The sequence below is a fragment of the Enhydra lutris genome, unplaced genomic scaffold (assembly GCF_002288905.1).
Source record: "Enhydra lutris kenyoni isolate GAN:26980312 unplaced genomic scaffold, ASM228890v2 scaffoldscaffold18, whole genome shotgun sequence".
NCBI classification, from domain to species: domain Eukaryota; kingdom Metazoa; phylum Chordata; class Mammalia; order Carnivora; family Mustelidae; genus Enhydra; species Enhydra lutris.
This window is the reverse complement of record NW_019154102.1, coordinates 8,836,048-8,855,786: the sequence shown is the minus strand read 5'-3', so window position 1 is coordinate 8,855,786 and position 19,739 is coordinate 8,836,048.

The following is a 19,739-nucleotide window of genomic DNA, read 5'->3' as shown; positions in this document are numbered from 1 at the left end:
GCTCGATCCCAAGACCCTGAGATCATGACCTGAGCTGAAGGGAGAGGCTTAACCCACTGAGCCACCCAGGTGCCCCAGAATATTCTTCTCAAACCATGAAGTACACATCCATCTTACATACAAATTCTTTTGATTGTCTTCTCTTAACATTTCCTGGGAATTTTTCAAAATATACTTCAAACACAGGTGTTTTTCTGTTAGAGGTAAAACATTTTTGTGTTTTAGCAATTCCGATTTTTCGCTTAGCTCCTGTAGAAAACATCCCATTCAGCTTCACTAAAATTTTCCAAAACACAAGTCTGTCTTCCTTGTCACATTTCTTTTCTTTTTCTTTTTTCTTTTTTTAGATTTTATTTATTTATTTGACAGACAGAAATCACAAGCAGGCAGAGAGGCAGGTGAGGCGGGGAGGGAGGCAGGCTCCCTGCTGAGCAGAAAGCCCAATGGGGGGCTCCATCCCAGGACCCTGGGATCAAGACCTGAGCTGAAGGCAGAGGCTTTAACCCACTGAGCCACCCAGGCGCCCCCCCAATAGTTTATTTTTACTTTTGTTTCCCTTGCCTCAGGAGACATATCTAGAAAGATGCTGCTATAGCTGATGTCGGATCAATTACTTCTGGTGATCTTGGCTAGAATTTTTACGGTTTCAAGCTTCACATTGGGTCCTTAATCCACTTTGCACTTATTTTTGTGTGTGGTGTAAGAAAGTGGTCCACTTTCATTCTTTTGCATTTGGCCCTCCAGTTTTCTCAGCACCATTTGTTTAACAAAGAGACTGTCTTTCTCCCATTGCACATTTTTGCCTCCTCTAACAAAGATTAACTATTAAATCATGTGTTTATCTCTGGGTTCTCTATTCTATACTATTCTATTCTATTCTATTCTATTCTATTCTATTCTATTCATCTATGTGTCTATTTTTGAGCTAGTAGTATACTGTTTTGAGCACTATAGCTTGGTAGTATATCTTGAAATCTGGAATTATAATACCTCCAGTTTTGTTCTTTTTCAGGATTGCTTTTGCTATTAAAGGTTTTTTGTGGTTCCATACAAATTTTAGGATTATTTCTTCTAGTTCTGTGAAAAATATTGTTGGTATTTTGATAGGGATTGCATTGAATCTGTAGATTGCTTTGGGTATTATACACATTTTATTTATTCTTCCAATCCATGAGTGTGAATGATCTTTCCACTTGTTTGTGTCATCTTCAGTTTCTTTCATCAGTGTTTTATAGTTTTCAGAGTAGAGGTTTTTCACCTCCTTAGTCAAGTTTCTAGGTTTTTAATTTTGTTTTGATGCACTTGAAAATGGGATTGTTTTCTGAATTTCTTTTTCTGTTGTCATTCATTTTTTTGTATATGAATGTAATAGATATCTGTATATTGATTTTGTTTCCTGAAACATTATTAAATTCATTTACCAGTTCTAGCAGTTTTTTGATGAAGTCTTTAGTTTTCTATATATAGTATTATATTACCTACAAATACTGAAAATTTTACTTCTTCCTTACCAATTTGGATGCCTTTTATTTCTTTTCCTTATCTGCTCACTGTGGCTCGAACTTACAATTCTATGTTGAATAAAAGAGTGGACATCCTTATCGTGTTCCTTATCTTAGGGAAAAAGCTGTTTTCTCAGTGTTTCAAAACTGTGTATGATGTTAGTTGTGGGTTTTTCATCTATGGACTTCAATATTTTGAGGTACGTTCCCTCTACAACTACTTTGTTGAGGGCTTTTATCATAAATGGATGTTATATTTTGTCAAATGTTTTTTCTACATCTATTAAAACAATCATATGTTTTTAATCTTTTCTCTTGTTGATTTGATGTATTATATTGATTGATTTGCAAATACTGAAATACCCTATATCCCAGGAATAAATTCTACTTGATTGTGGTGAATGATTTTTGTAAATGTATTGTTGGACTCAGTTTGCTAATATTTTGTTGAGGATTTTTACATCTATGTTCATCAGAGATGTTGGCCTGTAGTTGTCTTCTTTTTCTTCTCCTCCTTCTCCTTCTCCTCCTTCCTCCTCCTCCCTCCTCCTCCCTCCTCCTTCCTCCCTCTTCCTCCTCCTCCCCCCTCCTCCCTCCTCCTTTCTCCTTCTCCTTCTTTTTTTGATAGTGTCTTTATCTGGTTTTGGTATCAAGGTAATGCCGGTGTCATAGAATTAACTTGGAGGCTTTCCGTCTTCTATTTTTTGAAAGAGTTTGAGAAGACTAGGTATTAACTTTTCTTTAAATGTTTGATAGAATTAATCTGTGAAAGCATCTGGTCCTGGATTTCTGTTTGTTGGGAGTTTTTTGATTACTGATTCAATTTCAATGCTGCTAATTGGTCTGTTCAAATCTTCTATTTCTTCCTGATTCAGATTTGGGATTTATATGTTTCCAAGAATTTATCCATTTCTTCTAGGTTTCCAAATTTTTAGCATATAATTTTTCATAATAATCTCTTATAATCCTTTATATTTCTGTGGTGTTGGCAATTATTTCTCCTGTTTAATTTGATTTTGTTTGAGCCCTTTCTTTTTCTCTCTCTGTTATTTTGTTCTGTTTTGTTTTGTTTTGGTTTGGTTTGGTTTGGTTTTGGTTTTGGTTTTGGTTTTTGGTTTTGATGAGTCTGGCTTTTCTCTTTTCAAAGAACCAGATCCTGGTTTCATTAATCAGTTCTATTGTTTTGTTGTTGTTGTTGTTGTTGTTTATATTTCATTTGTTTCTGCTCTAATCTTTATTATTTTGTTCCTTCTACTGGTTTGGGATGTTGTTTGCTCTTCTTTTTCTACCTCCTTTAGGTATAAGGTATAAGGTTACCTCCTTTAGGTATAAGGTTATTTGAGACTTTTCTTGCTTTTGAAGTAAGTCTGTATTGCTATTAAGTTTCCTCTTATAACAGGTCTTGCTTCATCCTAAGATTATTGGACTATTGTGTTTTCAATTCGATTTGTCTCTATGCATTTTTTAAATTTCCTCTTTGATTTCTTCGTTGACTCATTCATTGTTTAGTAGCACTTGATTTAATCATGTATTTGTGTTCTTCCTAGATTTTTCTTATGGCTGATTTCTAGTTTTCTAGTATTATGGTCAGGAAAGATGTATGGTATGACTTAAATAATTTCAAATTTGTCAAGACTTGTTTTGTGGCCTAATACGTGGATCTACTCTGGAGAATGTTCCATGTGTACTTGAAAAGAATGTATATTCTGTTATTTTAGGATGGAATGTTCTGAATAGATCTGTTAAATCCATCTATGTGTCATTTGTAGCCATTGGTTGCTTGTTGACTTTCTGTTGGTATGATCTACCCCTTGATGTAAGTGGAGTGTTCAAATCCCTACTACCAGTGTTTTATTATTCAAAGTAATTATTGATAGGCATTTACTTATTGCCATTTTGTTCTTGTTTTACAATTGTTTTTATAGTTCTTCTCTGTTCCTTTCTTCTTTTGCTTTCTTCTCATGCTTTGCTGGCTTTCTTTAGTAATATACTTGGATTCCTTTCTCTTTATTTTTTGCATATCTACTATCAGTTTGTACTTGTGGTTACCATTAGTTTGGATATAACATCTGCATATGTAAGTTTATATTAAGTTGAAAATAGCTTAAATTTGAAGCCATTCTAAAAGCACAACATTTTTAATCCTCTCTCCCCCATGTTTTACATATATGGTATCACACTTTACATCCTTCTATTTTATGAATACCTTGACTGATTTTTTAAAAAATTGATTTATCTTAGAGGGAAAGAGCACAAGCAGGGGGAAGGGCAGAGGGAGAGAGAGAAAGGAAGCAGACTCCTTGTTGTGTTGGAGTCTGACAAGGGACTAAATCCCAGGACCCCAGGATCATGACCTGAGCTAAAACCAAGAGTCAGATGCTTAACCAACTGAGCCACCCAGGTGCTCCTCCCGCCACTGACTAATTTTTGTTGATATTCTTAATTTTACTGCTATTGTGTTTCCTACTTTTCTTACTCATATTAATGTTCTTTCTCTCATTCAAAGAGTCCCCTTTAACATTTCTTGTAGGACTGTTAGTGGTGATGAATTCCTTTAACTTTTGTTTGTGAAATTCTTCATCTCCCCTATTCTGAATGACAGAATGTCTATGCTGGACAGAATGTTCTTGGCTGAACTTTTTTTTCTTTCAGCACTTTGAATACATCATTGCAATCCCTTCTGGGCCTACAAAGTTTCTGCTGAAAAATCACCTCCTAGCCTTATGAGATTTCTCTTGTATATAACAATTTTCTTTTCTCTTTAAATTTCTTTTTTCTCTTTAAAATTCTCTTTATCACAACCTCTTGCCATTTTTTAAAAGATTTTATTTATTTATTTGACAGAGAGAGAGATCACAAGTAGGCAAAGAGGCAAGCAGACAGAGTGGGGGAAGCAGGATCCCTGCTGAGCAGAGATCCCGTTGTGGGCCTTGATCCCAAGACCCTGGGATCATGATCTGGGCCAAAGGCAGAGGCTTAACCCACTGAGCCACCCAGGTGCCCACCTTTTGCAATTTTAATTACTAAGTACCTTGGTGTGGACTTCCCTGGGTTGATATTTTTGGGGGCTCTCTGTGCCTCTTAAATCTGGATTTCTGTTTCCTTCTATAGATTCAGGAAGTTTTCAGCTATTATTTGTTTAAATATATTTTCTGCCCCCTTTTCTCTCTTTTCATTCTGGAATCTTTATAATGCAAATATTTTATATTTGATGATGTTGTTGAGTCCCTAAGTCTATTTTCATTTTGCATTATTTTTTTTCTCTGTCTTCTTCAGCTTGATTGCTTTCATTACTCTCTCCTCCACATTGCTGATCTTTTCTTTGGCTTCCTCAATTATACTATTTATCCCACCTCATGTATTTTTAATTTCAGTTATTCAGTTCTTCATCTCAGATTGGTTCTTGTTAAGGGTCTCATTGAGATTATCCACTCATTTCTTAAGTCCAATGCGTATCTTTATGACCACTGCTTTATATTCTCTAGCAGGCATATTACTTACCTCTGTTTTGTTTAGGACTCTTGCTATGATTTTGTCCTCTTTTTTTATTTAGGACGTATTCCTCTGCCTCCTCATTTTGTCTAACTCTGTGTCTGTTTCCATTTGTTAGGAAAGTCAGCTATATCTCCTATTCTTTGAAGTAGTGACTTTATGAAAAAAGGTCCTGTGGTGGTCTATAGTGCAGTGTCCCTGTTACTAGAACCTGGCATTTCAAGTGTGCCTCCTATGTCTGTTGCATATGCCCTACTTGTGGCTTAACTGCTTTTGCCATCAGTTCTTCATTTTGCCATCCAGTTCTTCACCTATAGTGGTTCTCTTTGCGTGTTGTGAGTAGAGTTTGATTCCTTTCTTGTTAGTGCTCCAATCTTGGGCCACCTTCAGTTTGGGTTGAGTTAGAGCAGGTGTTTTCCAGGGATGCAGTATTACTCATCTCAAGGGCACTCTTACTGTGTTGTCCCCTGAGAAGCTTTTGTTGGTGGCCTGTTGCTGGGGCTGCAGTTAAATCAGTATATGTGGTTATCTTCCCCTATCTCCAGAGCAGAAATCACTTTGGAGTGGTGCTGGCCCCTCTCAGAGCCGTTTGCACACCATCAGGCCTATGAAAAAGTTTTGGATGGATCCCAGCCAAGTGTGAATTGGAGAGGGCAAGTCTGCTGGAGAATGCAGAATGGGATGTGCAGCGTTACCAAGGTTGGCACAGTTCTGATATGGGAGGCAATATGGAGCTGCCTTAGAAAACTGATACCATAGAGCTAAAGGGGGTGAATCCACAGGAGAGCATGGAGATGGGGTGTGTGGTGCCAGGAAGATCTGTGCAAATTCACTGTAGGAGAGGACTGCAGCCACCCAAATATCCTTCTGAGGCTGGCTGGGCTGGACGAGGCAGAACTACAAAAGAGTGTCAGGGTAGGGTATGGATTGCATGTAATTCGGTGTAAAGTGTTGGTGCTGTGCCAGCTCCCACAGATATCTGGGTATCTAGGCTTGGGGGCAGGACAGAGAAATGGAGCCTGCCAGCTCTTTTACTCTTGGAAAGTCTCCCAACAATACTTGCCCTTCCAGCCTATGGTACAAGAGTATTAAAAAATCTCCTTCCTGTATACACCATGTGTTTTTCAAATAGTTATTTCTGTGCTGTATCTCTGCAAAACTGTTTGCTATGCTGTCTCTTTAAGGGCAGGGATTCAGTTTCTTTTTTACCTCCTGGCTCTCCCAGAGCAGAGCCCACTGATTTTTTAAGTTCTAGGTTAAGTCCCACTAACAGTAAGAACTCACAAAATTAGCCCCCTCTGGTTTTCAAAACCAAATATTATGGAGATTCATCTTCTCCATATTTTTTACCTGTGCCTAGGTTGCATGTGAGGGACTTTTCTTTCCCCTCACCACTCCTACTGCATATATCCCTCCTGCCAACTACCCCACAGGTCCATGGGTTCCTTTAGCGCCAGACCACATCTCCATCCTTCTTATCTTTTTCAATTGTGGCATCTTCTCTATATTTAACTGTGGAAAGTCTGTTCTGCCAGTCTTGGGTTACTTTCTGGGTTTGTTACACTGGCGCAGGTGTTATTCAGTTGTATCTGTGGAATGAGGTGAGCTTAGAATCCTCCTACTCTGCCATGTTCCCCAGAAGCCTATAACCAGTTCTTACTATGGAATTCCAAAGCCTCTCCCCTGTTGCTTCATGGGAGAAATCATAGGTCAATTTGCTGAGTCAAAGAATGACTTGATTTTATTTCTGGTCACCAGAAGTGTGCCTTTACTTTTCTCTTCCTTAGACTCACTGCTTACTTTAACACTGTAGATTCAGAATATTAGGTGAAAAATAATACTTTATCATTTTTAAGGTTCATGCATTTGGGAAATCTATCTCAGCTCTGGATGCAAACAATCAGCATGTCAGATCCTATGTCAGACCTGACATGAGGAAAAAGCTCATGCCCAGTTGAGTACAGATTCAACATCATCCACTGTTTAGTTTCTCTTTTCTATTTCTGAACTCTAGAGAAGTTTAACCTTGTTTTGGGCTCAGCTCTGTCTCCTTAATTTTCCCTAAAATTCTGATCAAGGTTGCTTTGTGTTTTTATAAAAGAACATCAAACATGAACTTACTATGCCACCCCAAATAGCCTCCATTAACAACACCCTATATTTGTTCTTCATAACTGAATTTAATGGCACATGATATTTAAAATTAATCCAATGCAGGAGTAATCAAAGGCTTTTGCCCCATTCTGGCTCTGCAGTGCTTTTAAGAACACCTGCACCATGTATGTCATATAAAGCTTAATAACTGTATGTTGCATTTTTAAAAAATCATTTTTAAATCATATTTTGTATTTCACATAGACACATAAATTCTGGAAGTTCTGCTTCTATGTGGGACATGTGTAAATAAGAATCAGTTTTGAGAAATAATGCTGTGCTTTCTTTTAAAGCCATCATTAAAAAGTTGTCAATGTTTTCCTCTGAGAATTGTGCCTTTTAATCCACTGGTCCATGAGACTTCCTTTCAAGCTCAGTCTAATTCATCTTTTGAGATAAAATTCAAATACCAATGCTCAAGTCACCCAGTTTTAAATGTTTAAATTAATTTTCTCCTACTTTCTGTAGCAAGTTATGTTAATTTCTAGACATTTTGTTTTAAACAAATTCTAATGATCTTTTTTTTTTTAAAGATTTTATTTATTTATTTGAGAGAGAGAGACACAGAGAGAGAGGGATCACAAGCAGGGAGAGTGGGAGAGGGAGAAGCAGGCTTCCCACTGAGCAAGGATCCAGATGGGAGGCTGGATCCCAGGACCCTGGAATCATGACCTGAGCTGAAGGCAGATGCTTAAGGACTAAGCTACACAGACACCCCTCTAATTATCTTTCTCATGCTAATTAAGTAGGGGGAAAATCCTACAATGTAGCCACTTGAGCTTTTCTGAAGGAAAAGCTGGATGATGGAGTGGGACTACAACAGTTAACATATAAATGTTACCCAAAGATGAAAACCAGTGGTGCACATTAAGAAGCCTAAAACGTGTCTTTACATGCTGGGAAACAGATTATGGGGAAGTCATGAGTGTATAGCTCACAGTTTATGACTGGAACCTGGGTCAGTGATGATGCCATTATTTCAGGATTCAGTATTTTGAAGGGCAAAGAAAGATAGACTCTTCTTCCTCAAAGGAGTGATTGTAAGCAAAGGATGTGGAATGGTATCAGTCCCTTATCTGTGCTGCTGAGAGGACTTCTACCCTACCCTTTGGTGGCTGGACTATGCAGTATCCAGATGAAGACTGAACTGTTTCCATAACATGGAAGCCATGGGTGTACTTAATAAAAATAATTTTGGCAGACACCTTGGGTCACAGCCAGGTTGGGGTATAGGTAGATAATATTTTTAGGAATCCCTGAAGTAAAGCATACTATTAATCCTTTCTTTTAAGAAGACAACCTACACGGTTTAAGGCAGACTGATGGCAAGCAGTATTATTTATATTTTAAAGGAAAAAGCAAAGTTGACACAAGAAATCAAGTAACTGGTCTCAGAGATTATATGCTCAAAGTGGAAAAGACCACTAGTTAAATATTCACTAACAAAAGTATGACTTTGGACAATAAAGAACAAGAACATCATATGAGTTATGAGCAACATAAGGATTTTAAGTTATATTTTCAGTGAGAATTCAGTGAGACATGTTTTAATTATTTAAGATTTCTATCCCATTGTATATAAACTGTCTCTGCTAGTGGAATCAATGGTAACTCCTTTCCTTTATTCTGTAGGTGTCTGATGAGATAAAACATGATAATGGAATGGGGCAGTATACATTTGGAAAAAAATTAATGTGCATTTATATTTTTAAAAAATGCTCTATGAGAAAGGTAAGTTTTGTAGTCCCCGTAATAATCATTTTTTAAAAAAATGAAATTAAATAGAATTTTATTCTTGCTCCAAATCAAAATGCAATTGGTATAAGCAATGTATTATTTCTCACCAAATAGCTCTATTATACAGTACTTTATCTATTTCTTAACACATTGTTATAGAAAATAAGATGGTAAATATATTACCCTGATAATAAATACACCAGCACTCACAAACTCACAAGCACATACACACCTGACATCAACTTACTCTCTATACAACTCACTTAATGTTGAAAACAAATTGCCTGATGTAAAGTAGACATTCAACACTTCTAAATGGTTGAATGAATTAAAACATGTTTTTGAAGGAGTACAGGAAAAGGAAGTGTGAAAATGAAGCCATTATATGAAAGTTTCATTCAGCTCAGGAACAAGAGCTTCCATAGTTATAGCATCACAGATGTCTGCCTGCCAAATTTGCTTCTTAATCCCAAATCTGGAAAAAAGGATGTTAATATTTTTTATTTATCTTCTCCTAGAGAAACTCAAAACCTTTCATGTGTTGAATACCTGTTCTGTACAATGTGCTAGAAAGAAGTACTTTTGAGCACAGAAAGTGTTGCTGAGTGCAAGATGGCCTGGAGTACTGGAGGTGATAAAAGGAGCACTGTCCACAGTGGGGAACAGGGATCAAAGTTTCATTCTAATAATTGGCATAAAGGCTTTTTGAAGAGTTTATCTCCTCATGTTCTTGGCTGGGCTTCATTCTGTGGGGGTGGAGGGTTTTTTTTTTTTTTAATTACAAGAACTGTTTAGTTGAAAATAAAGTTTATATTCCTCCCTCTTACAGGAATACTCCAGAAGGCTAGTGCAAGTAATTTCCAGTAACGTTATCTGATGGACTCTGTAACGTTATCTGATGGATTTCTTTATATAATGCTTACTCCCTTCCCTTCGCTATTACACTTTTTTCTATCTTGTATCACTTTGTAATTTTTTTCTCACAAAGATTATTTGCATAGAACTTGAGTCAGTCTGGATCTCTAGTGAGACTTCCAGGACAAGTGATCGATAAGTCTGCAATATTTAAGCACTGTACAAGTAATAATTAAACACTATTGTCATAGTCTTCTAATTTTAGTATAGTTTTAGAAATTAAAAAATATCTATCAACAAAAATATATCAGATTTTAACATATTATTGTGTCAGAGTATTCTATGTTTTCATAAGTAATACAACCAAAACCCATGATAAAATGTTCATTATATTGTTTTAAGAATAAAGAAAAATTAATACATTCTAAAATGTAGTAAGTACATAGAATAAAATCTTCATAAAAAACATGGTTCACTAATGTAAGTCCCATTTTTTAAATTAAAAAATACAAACCAGAGCATGTAACACTTGTGTTTTCACTACTACAGTGATATACACTTGCTCTTAGAATAAAATACAAACTTAACATAGCTACAGAACCCTATAGGTTCTGGCTTATTTTTCCAAATTCATCTTTCATAACTCTCTTAAGTCTCCCTTGTTCTTTTATTATATAGCCATACTGACCTTCTGTATTGCTAAACATAGAATCTTTTCTGTCCAGAAATTTGCATTAAGATGTTTGCACATGCTGCTTTCTCTGCCTAGAATGTTTGGGCCCTAGGTAGCTGGAAACTTTTTCTTCCAGTTCCCAAATAAATGCAATGCTTTGGATAGGTATTCAACAGGATGCTGTACCCATACCCAGCTATCCATTCTTTCATACTGCATTGTTTTATTTACCCACAGATTTTACTTTTATCTGAAATCATCGTTCTTTTTTCATTTAACTGATTTAACCATTTATTGATGGCTCTTGTCACTAGAAATGAAAGTTTCATAAGAGCAGGGGCATATTTTTGTCTTATTCACCACTCTATTCTCAGAGTCCAGAATAAAAAATGACTTAAAGTTGGTACATGTTCAATAATTAACACATCCTTCCACAGGAAAGTCATGTTACGGATGTGATAAAAAGAAAAAAAATGCAGTCTCTTGGCTTTTTATCAGACCACACTCAGATTTCTTTCCCTTGAAGAAGTTAACTAAGCTATCCAAAGATTAAATGTTTTAAGTATTCATTACCACTATTTCACAGCCCAGAAAGTTAGTAAAACATGAAGACAAGTTAGGAAAATAAAGTCTTTTGCCTTCAAACTGATAAAGAAGGTAGATGTTCTGCTCTCTCTAAATCCATCTACTACTACATCTTAGCACAATAGTCACTTGCAGAAGATGTGGAAACTAGAAAATAATGAATGTGAAAGACTGAAAAAGAAACATTCAGGTAATAGAAGGAGTGTAGCAGAACCCTAGAATGACAGTTATTTTCAGGACTTTCGATGTCTGGCCCTGAGTCGTTTAAAGAATAAAATCTACAATTAAAAATGGCACAGAAGAAATGGAATGGATTCAGTAAAATGGCTAGCCAAGAAAATCTGGTCTTTAGCAACACTTCTTTCAAATTATTTCTAACTATCAGTGCTAGACACTATGTATAGGTCCTCAACACCAACCCCTGTGTTCTATGTTCTCCCCTACATAACAGGAAATAGACCCCATTTTCCAGGCTCCTTTGCCTAAAAGGTTCTAGTTAAGAAATTTGCAAGGGGAAAAGAAGCCATTATACTCTTCCAAAAGGTAGATGTGGGAATAGATATGGAATGATAGAGTTTCAATGGCAGCCCTGTGAGCTCTTGCAAATGTTGTAATTTGTTGATACAGGAAGCTGAAATCTCCAGCATTGTTTGTTTGTATTTCTCGTGTTTCTGAAAGCTAGCAATAGTTCTCCCTGATCTAATTTTATTAGTGGAAATGCAGGAAAGAAAATAAGGCAAGGGCTGGAAAGGCTGAGAAAGCCACTAGACCATGATGCAAGTATGACCCAGAGTTACGAAGAGAGAAGGAAAAGTAAGTGGACATGTCCTAGACTGTCTGGTAGTCCAGGGAAGACTAAATAGCTATGGAGGAGTCCTCAAATCAATGTAAGCTATTTGGAAGTTACCTAGCCTCAAGTTACCTAGGAATGAGCCTTCCTTAACATTCCTATGATGGATTTCAGAGAAAATAGGTCAGGCAAAAACATTTGCAAAATGTTTGAAATTAAAATGAGACAAAGTTAGTATAATGGGAGAATTATTGACTCTTACAACTAAATAATAATAAGAGCTTCTGGGACTTTGAAGGCAACTGGTCTTTGAAACCCAAAAGCTACTGGGCTTCATTGAGTCACTCTATCTGTTCTATAGCATTTACTCTCTTACACCAATTTTTGTTTAAAGACTGGAATCACAGCTATTACCAACTCTTAGTTTACATTTTGCAATCTTTGACACTAGAAAGCAATGTTCCCTTTCTCTTAGCACCAGCTAAAAATAAACTTTATTAAAAAATACTCTTGACTTCTGTTTGTGGCTTTGTGCTAACTGTCTGAACAAATCAGGAAGAGCGGTTGTAATTATTGCCTCAGTTTGGGTGAGGGGATAAATAACACGGAATGATGAGGAGGTGGGATCACTGAACATGATAAGGCCTCCTGAGGTATTTCATTGAGATGGAAACAGATCTCCAAAAGAAGGTGGGAGAGGAGGGGCAAGGGTGCTACTTCTAGAAGAAAGAGTTGTGCCAATGTTTTTCACTATAATCAAGTGCAAGGGTTTTTTCCCACATTTTTAATCTAGTTGTTTCTGTGCTAATTAGAGATAGCTATGAATAAATGACTTATGAATGCCTAAATAACACATCTATTACATATTAGGTCCAGCAATAATGAGAAACTGGAGAATATGTAACATAACTGGGTATGCTAGAAATTAATAAAGAGAGATGGGTCTAGTAATAATGGGAGAATATAGAACATACAGACAGGGTACATTAGAAATTTCATTCAAGTACTAAGAACAGAAGTCCCTAAAACAATGACTTAAATAAGGTAGTTTTTCACATAAAAAATTGCCAGGCATAGACAAAATAGGATCAGCATGGCAGCCCCATCTTTCTCAGGAAACTAAGTTCCTATAATCTTTCCTATTCCACCATTCTAGCTTTTCTGAAGTCCCATGCAACGACTTCTGCTTAAGTCATTTGCTAGAATCTGGTCACATCATTACACCTAGCTGCAAAGAAACCTGGGAAATGATTTTTTTTTTTTTTTAAACTGGACACAGTGCTGTACTAAAATAGATAATCAAACTGTTACTAAGAAATAGTTGATGAGGGGCGCCTGGGTGGCTCAGTAGGTTAAGCCGCTGCCTTCGCCTCAGGTCATGATCTCAGGGTCCTGGGATTGAGTCCCACATCAGGCTCTCTGCTCAGCAGGGAGTCTGCTTCCCTCTCTCTCTCTCTCTCTCTGCCTGCATCTCTGCCTACTTGTGATCTCTGTCAAATAAATAAATAAAATCTTTAAAAAAAAAAAAAAGAAATAGTTGATGGAAACTGGCCAATCTCCAACACAATGAGTATGTTGTTTCAAAGCACTTAAAATTTACAACAGATCTGGAATGTATTAAAATATCATTGTTATAAAGCTAGTCTGCCTTTTAAAGGAAAATCAAGTATATCTATATCTCTTTCTATAGCCATATTTGATATAGATACAAATATAGAGTAGGCCCTTGGAGTTAGAAGCAGATTTTTTCTAACATTGATACTCATTTGCTAAGTAATAAGTGTGTGTGAAACAGTTGGAATAATCTTCTGTTTTTCTATTTTACAAAGAAAATTAGCAACTACTTTTCTATCTCATTTAGCTGTTAGAACTATGGATAGCATCTTGAATAACACTTAAAATAAGTTCCTAAGTAATTTTAATGATATAATCTCAAAGTTAAAAGGAAAAGCTAAACACTGAATTAGACTTTTTTTTTTTTTAAAGATTTTATTTATTTATTTGTCAGAGAGAGAGAGGGAGAGAGAGCGAGCACAGGCAGACAGAATGGCAGGCAGAGGCAGAGGGAGAAGCAGGCTCCCTGACGAGAAAGGAGCCCGATGTGTGACTCGATCCCAGGACGCTGGGATCATGACCTGAGCCGAAGGCAGCTGCTTAACCAACTGAGCCACCCAGGCGTCCCCTGAATTAGACTTTTAATGTGTCATCCTTTCCATATAGTAAAATAAATTAATAACAATATCTTCTGAAGAGGGGTAATTGAAAACTACCAAATGCTTTCCAATTATTCAAGATCACATGTATTTGTAATGCTTCGTTCAAATTCACTCTCACATCTCTTCAATGTGTTTAGAGATTTTCCTGAAGAAAGTGATAATATTATATCTACTGTTCAATTTATTTAATGAAAATAAATAACAGTTTATAAACCCAGTGTAAGATAAATAAGTTGAGTTACCAGGCAGAAGCTTATTCCTTTATCATGTCCCAATGGGCAAATTAATTAGAGTGTATCCTTAATTTTTAAAGTATTCCTAGAATAAGTTACTCGTGTTTTTATACACTTTGCTACAGGATATCTTGAAATGCATTATGCTCCTCAGCCAAGTTGACAGATGCATTAGGGGAAAGGAAAAATTAATTCAATATAAATTTCAGTTTGGTTAATCCCCCTTGCTAATATATTGCAAGTTGTACTATTTTCACCCCATGGAAACACATCAGGCAGCTTAATCAAGCTATATTAATTGAATATAACAATATCTCTGTGTTATTAGAGTTAATTCTATGATTTTACCCTTCATGAAAATTTATATTCTCTTACCTCATTAGGGTTTTTGTTCTTTCTCCATTCTAACATAGAAGCAAATTTCCTTCCAGTCTGCTTTTTCTCCTAGAAATTATACTTACAGTTATAATCACTTCATTTTCACTGACTATACATTCACACATTGCATGAATATAGCATATGCATTTAAAAATGTCCCTATTGTTGGACATTTACATTACTTCTGACATTTAAAAATAATGTGAGTTGAATGTTGGTTACTCATGGATTATTTCCTTGTGATAGATTTGCCAACATGCCATTAATAAATCAAAAAACAGGGGGCATCTTTAAGGCTTTTAACCCCTGTTGCCAAAATATTCAATCAGTACTAAATGAAAATATCTAACTCACTGGCCAAAAGAATGTTGACTCAAAAATATTTATCACCTTCAATGTACAGTATACTATGCTATAAATTGAGGATATATTTTCCTGCAGACTCATGACTACCAAGGAGGAGAGAGGAGAGATTCAATAGGCGCTGAGAGACATGAGCTTTTGTTAGTATTTTTGTTCTCGGTTTTTAGGTTGTGAGAGACTGACACTTTAAATATGTTACTTGGAATAAAATTTAATGGAGAGGTAGAAGATAAACAGTGATGTGCTCATAAATGTCTAACATCCATCTCTCTGAAAGTTTTTTACAGCACATGTTTATATAGCATTTGGTGATTTACATGGGGTATATATTCTGACCATGGCCAATGGTCATGACCATGACCTACCAAACTGATATCAACTAATTTTCAAAATTCCTTAAAATTCACTCATGAGTTCTTGCAAGGCACTACAAACTGGTTTCAGCAAACTAAGTAGATAACACCATAGAGTCAGGGCTGCTGAGAAGACATAAAGAAGAAAGGATGGAGATATAGAGGAGTTAGCCTTGGATAAGAAAAGGGAAACCTCTTTAATTTTATTAGTGGGAAGTACATGATGGGCACAAATATAATTTAGTTTATGGATTTAGGACCTAAAAGTCAAGAACTTGTCATCTGGTAATACCTTTTTCCTTTGTGAAGTAAAAAAGAAATCTGATTAGGAAAAGGTGGAAGAAGAGAGATGTTAAGAAAAATGTGAGGGGCACCTGGGTGGCTCAGTGGGTTAAGCCTCTGCCTTCAGCTTGGGTCATGGTGCCAGGGTCCTGGGATTGAGCCCTGCATTGGGCTCTCTGCTCAGTGGGGAGCCTGCTTCCCCTCCTCTCTCTCTCTGCCTGCCTCTCTGCCTACTTGTGATCTCTGTCTAATAAATAAATAAAATCTTAAAAAAAAAGAAAAATGTGAAAGGTAGATATGAGGATGCAAACTGATGGGACACACAGAAAGATAGCAGAGTAGTATTGGGAACCTAGCTGAGGTTAATGACTAGGAATTAATAGCAATTCTAAACAGATAGGTGTTATCCTTGTCAGAGCTAGAATCCTGCATTTGGAATGGAGAAAGCAATGAACTAGTTTCATCCATATTTGGGCATTTGCCAAAGAAATAGAATATGGAAAGGAAATACAGAAAGAATTTAAGACATTGGGGAAATGTGGTTAAAATGATGCAATAAGGAAATGAATCTGGATAATGAGGGAAGTAAATGTAACAGAAGACTAGTAGAGAGGAATAAAATAGAGGGATCAATAAGAAGGAAGTCCTGGGGAGATTTTTCTAACAGAGATGTTGGTGTAAATAATAAAAATAATACACACCTGCAAAATGACAGAGTAGGAAGCTCTAAACACAGGGGAAAAGGAAAAAAGAAAGTCATCTGAACCAACTTTACCAAAACTGTTAACAGTTAAAACTTTACAGCAATCAAACAGATGATAATCCCAAGAAAAAAATCTAACTTAAAAATAGTAGGAAATCTTTGGGATATTTTGTCTGTGCTTTCCCTAAACCCTTCCCAGCTTTGTTGCAGTCCTGAAGATGGTAACCCATGTTCCCAGTCTCAGACTCTGGTCCTTGGATCTGGAGGGAGCAGAGCAAATCTTATTTGGAAATTATTGTTTTTGTTTGTTTGTTTGTTTGTTTGTTTTTTAAGCTGTCTGGGTACCTGAAGGATTGATGCAAATCACTTGTCTCTTGTTTTGTCTATCTCAGAACCTGCTTAGGGACTTTGTGGGTATCTCTTGAAAATATTGCAAGGCGTCAAAAACTCTACATTTGTTTTGGCAAAAGATTATACTTGAGAGAGACAAGAGGCCTCTAAGGCCTGGGGGGAAGAACCTAAAACAGAATTTCTTTGGCTAATTAGCAAGGACATTCAAAGTACTTGAATGTACTGGTAAATAAAGAGAGCAACAATGCATACTCAGAATAGGGCACATGCTTAGAAAAGAACTGAAAAGACTCTTAAGATTTCACCACTGGCTGATGTATACTCAGTGCAAGGCTGAGGCAGAATTATAAACAGCCTGGCTAAGTGTTAAGAGTGTGTTAGCCCACAGCCAATGCACAAAACATAAAAGAAGTGGCTTAGTTGTTGCTGTTCTTGTTAAGACTTCTGGTATTCAAGGAAGTCTCAGTCAAAACACTGGCAAACCCAAGTAAAACATGCAGCAGTCAAGAAAAGCAAAAGCCCCGAGGAAAGGGAGAATCTGACTTTCCAAAATTATCACGCTATATTATTTGAATGTCTGATTTTCGACAAAAATTACACAGCACACAAAAAAGCAAAGTATGGTCAATTAAAGGAAAGGAATAAACCAACTGACAGAAGCCATCCCTATAGCAGCAGACTTTGGACTTACTTTACAAAGACTCTAAATCAGTGGTTTTAAATATGTAATATGCCAAAGAGCTGAAGGAAACCACAGATAAAGAACTAAAATAAACCAGGAAACAAATACACAAACAAAATGAGACTGTTAATAAATAGAATTATAAAAAGAAACCAAGAAAAATTCTCCAGTTGAATAGTACAATAATTGAAATGAGATATTCACTGGAGGCGTTCAATAGCATATTTGAGCAGGCAATTATATAACTGTATGCCAACAAATTAGATAAACTAGATGGATTAAACAGAATCCTCAAAACATTCAGGACATCTGCTGACTCAAGGAGAAATAGAAACACTCAACAGACTTAGAACAAGTAAAGAGTTTGGGTGAGTAATCAAAAACCTCCCAACAAAGAAATACCCAGGACTGCCTAGCTTAACTGGTGAATTTTACCAAATGTTTAAAAAGTAATTAACACCAGTGCTTCTCAAACTCCTGCAAAAAAAGAGAGGGAACACCATTCTATTAGGGCAGCATTACATTGATACCAATGCCAACAAAGGACTTTACAGCACCAGAAAACCCCAAACCAATATCCTTTATGAATATAGATGCAAAATTCCTCAACAAAATACTAGCAAGGCAAATCCAACAGTGTATTTAAAGACAAATGCCAAAATAGCACTGTATACAAGAACTGTATACAGTTCTTGTCTCCAAATAGTGAAAATGTGAACATTTGCTATGAGCCCGAACCACTCTGTTCACACTGACTGATCCCCAACTTTTTCAATACTGATGAGTGAAGACAAATCACAACCTTTCTGGATATAATATACATGTGAAAAAACAAATAGCAAAAAACAAAAACAAAACAAAAACAACTTGCAATGCTTCCATTGTGTAGACTCATATAAAGTTGACATCCTCTGTATTAGCATTTTCCCTTCATTTATACAATGGTATTTGTATTTAGTAACCCAGTCCTAAATCTGACTCCCTCATACTCTTCAGGTAAGATTTAACTTTTCTTTTTACTTTCTTTCTTTTGCTTTTTTTTTTTTTTTTTTTTTGGTCAAAAAGTATAGGAATTAGTTGTAAGGAAGTGTATCTGATACATACAAACCTTATCTTAATTCTGGAATCTCATTTGATTTTTCTCAGATAGCAATATAACATAATCTGCATTTTATAGATGGACAAGAGGTTGAAGAACTGTAGGCATCTTAGTGATGGGTAAATGAATCCTGCTCCTAGTTTAGTGATTAAACTATACTGTGATATGTCGGATTGATGGGTGCCTGCACCTATCTCTGTGCTATATACACATATTTTACTTTTTACTACTTACACTTCAAGGCTCTGGGTCACACCTTGTCCAAATGAAGACTGCAATTCTTACCATCTATACAGACTCATTCAGTATTTTTTTTCATTCAGTATTTTTACCCAGTATCTAAAAGAATATGACCATACCACACAGGTGATCAGGATTTACCTGTGCCTATATGCTTTAAATGTGGCCAACAGAATACACTCCACATAAGTAAATAAGCTCTACTGGAAATAGATGCTTTATTATAGTGATGATGAGTATCCTTTAACTACTAGTTAAAACTAGTATTCTTTAATTCAGTACTCCTGAATGATACTTCAAATTGTTTATACTGAGTAGGAAGAAGCTAGCCTCCTCTTTGGGAAAAAAGAAAACAAAATGCCCCCTTCTTGTGTGGCAGTTCAAGTAAAAAGAAGTTGTTCTATGTGAGTTCTCAGGGCTCATTTCATAGCTGGGATATATCCATGAAGCAGCAGAGCACAATTAGCTATAAGCTGGTCTGAAGTCAGCACAACCTGGATTCACATTCCAGTTCTGCTACTTAGCAGTCTCTTCAGTGTAAACAAATTACCTAAAATCATCTGTAAAATTGTTATTTTTTTAAAAAGACTCTATTTATTTATTGGAGAGAGCACATGTGCATGTGAGAGAGAGAGAGAGAGAGAGAGAAAGAGAGAGAGAGAACAGAGGGAAAGAGAGAGGGAGAAGCAGACTCTCTACCAAACAGGGAGCCCAACACAGGGCCAGTCCCAGGACCCTGAGATCAGGACCTGAACCAAAGGCAGACACTTAACAGACTGAGTCACCCAGGTGCTCCAAAATCATCTGTAAAATTATATTACCTTTCTCATAATATTATACTGAAGATTACTTAAGTTAATAATAGCAAATTACCTAGACATGTGTCCTAAGTATAATTGCTAAATAAACTGAAATTAGTTATTCAATTTTCTGTCTCTCTCTCTCTAAATTATGACAGTGTGCAGCCAAAAATTCCATCTCAGAGTTTGGCACATAATTGCCTTGCTCACCTGGTGCTTTTATGGAAATTAATTGAATGACAGGGTCCAGA